This window comes from Triticum aestivum, chromosome 3B (assembly GCF_018294505.1).
Source record: "Triticum aestivum cultivar Chinese Spring chromosome 3B, IWGSC CS RefSeq v2.1, whole genome shotgun sequence".
NCBI lineage: Eukaryota > Viridiplantae > Streptophyta > Magnoliopsida > Poales > Poaceae > Triticum > Triticum aestivum.
In genome coordinates this window covers 450,720,866-450,726,865 of record NC_057801.1, presented here as the reverse complement: position 1 = coordinate 450,726,865, position 6,000 = coordinate 450,720,866, and positions in this window count along the sequence as shown.

Here is a 6,000-nt window from a genome sequence, read left to right as displayed (position 1 = left end):
TAGATTTCCAATATTTGCTCCTTTTCCAGACAGAATTCCAGCTGCCGGCATTCTCCCTCTTCATGGTAAACCTTGTAAAATAAGAGAGAATAGCCATAAGTATTGAGATATAATGTGTAATAACAGCCCATAATGCAATAAATATTGATATAAAAGCATGATGCAAAATGGACGTATCAACTTCCCCAAGCTTAGACCTCACTTGTCCTCAAATGGAAGCCGAAATTGAAAAATATGTCCACATGTTTAAAGATAGAGGTGTCGATAAAAATAAAATACGGACATGAGGGCATCATGATCATTCTTATAACAGCAACATAAATAGATTTTATCATATGATTTCTTATGCTCAAGTAACGATCAATTCACAATGTCAAGTATGGTTCAGAAACTTCATTGGGAACTAACAAACTATAATCTTAGTCACTAAAGCAATTGCAATTTATCATAACATCAGAAAGAGTCAAGAATAGAGCTTTTCAGCAAGCCCACATACTCAACCATCATGTAGCCTTCTACAATTGCTAACACTAACGCAGTACTTGTGGTTATGGAGTTTCAGCCGGACACTGAGAAAGATAGGGGCTTATTGTGTTGCCTCCCAACGTATTCACCTTTAGGTGATGTCAACAATAATAGTTCATGCTAACTTACATCCAATTGGATATATATATATCAAGATCTTTCAAACACGAGGAGCTTGCCAAAGGATAAAAGGGAAAAGGAAAAGGTGAAGATCACCTTGACTCAAGCATAAAGTAAAAACATAAAGTAAAAGATATGCCCTTCACAGAGGGAAGCAGAGGTTGACATGTGCTTTTAGGGTTGGATGCACAAAATCTTAAAGCAAAAGAATGTCACTTTATATTGCCACTTGTATATGGACCTTTATTATGCAGTCTGTCACTTTTATTGCTTCCATAACAAGATCGTATAAAGCTTATTTTCTCTGCATTAATAAGTCATACATATTTAAAGAGCAATTTTTATTGCTTGCAACATGACAACTTACTTGAAGGATCCTACTCAATCCATAGGTAGGTATGGTGGACTCTCATGGCAAAACTGGGTTTAAGGATAAAAGCACAAGTAGTATCTCTACTTTGTGCAAGGAATTTGGCTAGCATGAGGGGGAAAGGCAAGCTCAACATGTTGGGAAGATCAATGACAATATACTTTAACTGAGATGTGAGAAAACATAAACCATTATGTTGTCTTCCTTTTCCAACATCAACTCTTTTAGCATGTCATACTTAATGAGTGCTCACAATCATAAAAGATGTCCAAGATAGTATATTTGTATGTGAAAACCTCTCCTTCCTTATGACTTCCTATTAATTGCAATGATGACCAAAACTACGTTTGTCAACTCTCAACAACTTTTATGCCTCATACTTTCTATGTGTGAAGTCATTACTATCCATAAGATCAATATGAACTCTTTTATTCTTTTTGTTCTTTCTACTTCTCAAGATCATGGCAAGATAGCAAAGCCCTCGACTCAACACTAATCTTTATTATAGATAGCTCACAGACTCGATTACATAAAGAGATCACAAAGCAAAATTCAAAACTACTTGATACTAAAACTTCAATCTACTAGATCAAGATACTACTAAAAGGATCGAACTAAATAAAGTGGTAAAGATAGGAGTGTGATGGTGATACGATACCGGGGCACCTCCCCCAAGCTTGGCAGTTGCCAAGGGGAGTGCCCATACCCATGTGATTATGTCCTCGGAGGTGGTGAAGTAGGGGTTGTTGATGATGTAGGATTCTTCCTCAATTTACGCTTGAGTAAAGTATTTTGCTCCTTTAGGTCATCGATCTCCTGCTCAAGACTTAATATTCTTTTGCATAATTCCTGTTTATTTTCCTGCAAGAGACGAAAAGGGATAAACTCAATCTTTGGATTCTTTGCTCTATCAGGGAGGCTTGACTTTTTAAACTCCACATGCATGTCCCCAAGTTGAGGTAATGGCTAATGGGGCTTCGTCTTCGTCTGAGCTCGTCTCCTCCTTTCCCTTAGGCTCATAGTCTTCCTCTTCTTCAGTGGTCCAGCCACCATCCTCCAAGTCCCCGTAGACCTTAGGGTCTGCAAGGTAATCTGCCACATAGCTCTCCCTTTCCGAATCCTGAGACGACATATTGCTCTAAATCTGTAACAGAAACAGCTCAAAACAAAAACAGAAGATAATTGCATGATACGGTGGTCAAAGCCTTCGGGGGGTTATATAATGAATTTTTACCGACCAAAATGCGTAACGTGCAAGAAAACGGAGTCTGGGAGGCACACGAGGTGGCCACGAGACAGGGGGCGCGCCCAGGAAGGGTGGGCGCGCCCTCCACCATCGTGGAGGCCTCGTGTCTTTCCCGGACTACTTCTTTATTTCCAAAATTCTTAAATATTCCAAAACTCATAAAAATTGCCATTAGAATTGTTTTGGAGTCGGTTTACTTACCGTACCACATACCTATTCCTTTTTGAAGTCTGGAACGTTCTGGAAAGTGTCCCTTATGTATTCCTCTGGGGTTATGGTCTCAGCAATATTAGTTTCAACATTGATAGGATTACCTGAGATATAATGTTTAACTCTTTGACCGTTCACCACCCTCGGACTTGTGCCTTCGAAGTTGTTGATTTTTATGGCACCGGAACGATAGACCTCCTCGATAACGTAAGGACCTTCCCATTTAGAGAGAAGTTTTCCTGCAAAAAATCTTAAACGAGAGTTGAATAATAACACATAATCACCTACATTAAATTCTCGCTTTTGTATCCTTTTGTCATGCCAGCGTTTGACTTTTTCTTTGAATAGTTTGGCATTCTCATAGGCTTGGGTTCTCCATTCATCAAGTGAGCTAATATCAAATAACCTCTTCTCACTGGTAAGTTTGAAGTCATAGTTGAGCTCTTTAATAGCCCAATATGCTTTATGTTCAAGTTCAACAGGTAAGTGACAAGCTTTTCCATAAACCATCTTATACGGAGACATACCCATAGGATTTTTGTATGCAGTTCTATAGGCCCATAATGCATCATCAAGTTTTTTGGACCAATTCTTTCTAGATCTATTGACAGTCTTTTGCAAAATTAATTTGAGCTCTCTATTGCTCAACTCTACTTGACCACTAGACTGCGGGTGATAAGGAGATGCGATTCTATGATTAACATCATACTTAGCAAGCATTTTATGGAAAGCACCATGAATAAAATGTGAACCACCATCAGTCATAAGATATCTAGGGACTCAAAACCTCGGAAAAATAACTTCTTTAAGCATTTTAATAGAAGTGTTATGATCAGCACTACTAGTTGGAATAGCTTCTACCCACTTAGTAACGTAATCAACGGCAACTAAGATATGTGTATAACCATTAGAGGCAGGAAAAGGTCCCATATAATCAAAGCCCCAAACATCAAATGGTTCAATAACAAGAGAATAATTCATAGGCATTTCTTGACGTCTACTAATATTACCAATTCTTTGACATTCATCACAAGATAAGACAAATTTACGAGCATCTTTGAAGAGAGTAGGCCAATAAAAACCGGATTGCAATACCTAATGTGCAGTTCTATCTCCAGCGTGGTGTCCTCCATATGATTTAGAGTGACACTTGCGTAGGATCTGTTCCTGTTCATGCTCAGGTACACAACGTCTAATAATGCCATCTACTCCTTTATAAAGGTGTGGGTCATCCCAGAAGTAATGTCTTAAATCATAAAAGAACTTTTTCTTTTGCTGGTATGTGAAACTAGGTGGTATAAATTTAGCAACAATGTAATTAGCATAATCAGCATACCAAGGAGCAGTACGAGAAGCATTAACGACCGCTAATTGTTCATCAGGAAAGTTATCATCAATAGGCAGTGGATCATCAAGAACATTCTCTAACCTAGACAAGTTGTCTGCAACGGGGTTCTCAGCTCCCTTTCTATCAATAATATGCAAATTAAATTCTTGGAGCAAGAGAACCCATCTAAGAAGTCTAGGCTTATCATCTTTCTTTTCCATAAGATATTTAATAGCAGCATGATCAGTGTGAATAGTAACTTTAGAATCAACAATATAAGGTCTAAACTTATCACATGCAAACACAACTGCTAAGAATTCTTTTTCAGTAGTAGCATAATTTCTCTGGGCAGTATCAAGAGTCTTACTAGCATACTGGATAACATTCAATTTCTTATCAACTCTTTGCCCTAGAACAGCACCTACAGCATAATCACTAGCATCACACATAATTTCAAAGGGTAAATTCCAATCAGGTGGCTGAACAATAGGTGCAATGATCAAAGCTTTCTTAAGTATTTCAAATGCTTCTACACAATCATCATCAAAGACAAAAGGAATATCTTTTTGCAATGAATTAGTCAGAGGCCTAGATATGTTTAGAAAAGTCCTTAATGAACCTCCTATAAAAACCGGTGTGACCAAGGAAACTTCTTATACCTTTTATGTCCTTGGGACATGGCATCTTTTCAATAGCATCAACTTTAGCTTTATCAACTTCAATACCTTTCTCAGAAATCTTATGCCCCAAGACAATGCCTTCATTAACCATAAAGTGGCACTTTTCCCAACTCAAGATGAGACTAGTGTCTTCGCATCTCTGCAAACCTCGATCAAGGTTGCTCAAGCAATCATCAAAGGAGGATCCATAGATGGAGAAATCATCCATGAATATCTCACAAATCTTTTCACAAAAGTCAGAGAATATAGCCATCATGCATCTTTGAAAGGTAGCAGGTGCATTACATAAACCAAAAGGCATACGTCTATAAGCAAAAGTACCGAAAGGGCAAGTAAAAATAGTTTTTGATTGATCCTTCGCTGACACAGGTATTTGAGATAAACTAGAATAACCATCTAGAAAGCAGAAATGTGTGTGTTTGGATAGTCTTTCTAGCATTTGATCAATAAAAGGTAAAGGGTAATGATCTTTCTTAGTAGCTTTATTTAATTTACAGAAATCAATTACCATCCTATAACCTGTAATAATTCTTTGCGGGATCAATTCATCTTTATCATTAGAAACGACAGTAATACCTCCCTTTTTAGGAACACAATGGACAGGGCTTACCCAATCACTATCAGCAACGGGATAAATTATACCTGCCTCAAGGAGCTTTAGTATCTCCTTTCTTACCACTTCTTTCATCTTAGGATTCAATCGTTGTTGAGGATCCCTAACTGGTTAGGCATCGGCCTCCAAATTAATTTTGTGGTGGCATAACGTGGGACTAATGCCCTTGAGATCATCCAGAGTATATCCAATAGTGCGTGGTGCTTATTCAGAGTTTTCAATATGTTTTCTTCTTCTTGCTCTAAAAGGTTAGCACTAATAATAACAGGATATATTTTCTTTTCATCAAGATAAGATACTTAAGATTATCAGGTAATGGTTTGAGTTCAAACACGGGATCACCCTTGGGTAGAGGGGGATCCCCTAGAATTTCAATAGGTAGGTTGTGTTTCAGAATAGGTTCCTATTGAAGGAACACTTCATCTATTTCCCTTCTTTTTTTCATAAACATATGATTTTCATGGTCTAGCAAATATTGTTCTAACAGATCAATAGGAGGCATGGCAATAGAAGCAAGACCAATAATCTCATCCTTACTAGGTGATTCTTCACGGGGTTGTCTACAAAACTTAGCAAAATTAAACTCATGAGACATATCCCCTAAGCCAATTGAAACAACATCCTTATTGCAATCAATCCTAGCATTAACAGTATTCAAGAAGGGTCTACCAAAAATAATGGGACAAAAGTCATCTTGTGGGGAACCAAGAACAAGAAAATCAGCAGGATATTTAACCTTCCCACACAAGACTTCAACATCTCTAACAATCCTAAATGGCTTAATAGTATCCCTATTGGCAAGCTTAATAGTAACATCAATATCTTCTAATTCAGCGGGTGCAATATCATGCATAATTTCTTTATATAAGTCATAGGGTATTGCACTAGCACTAGCACCCATATCACATA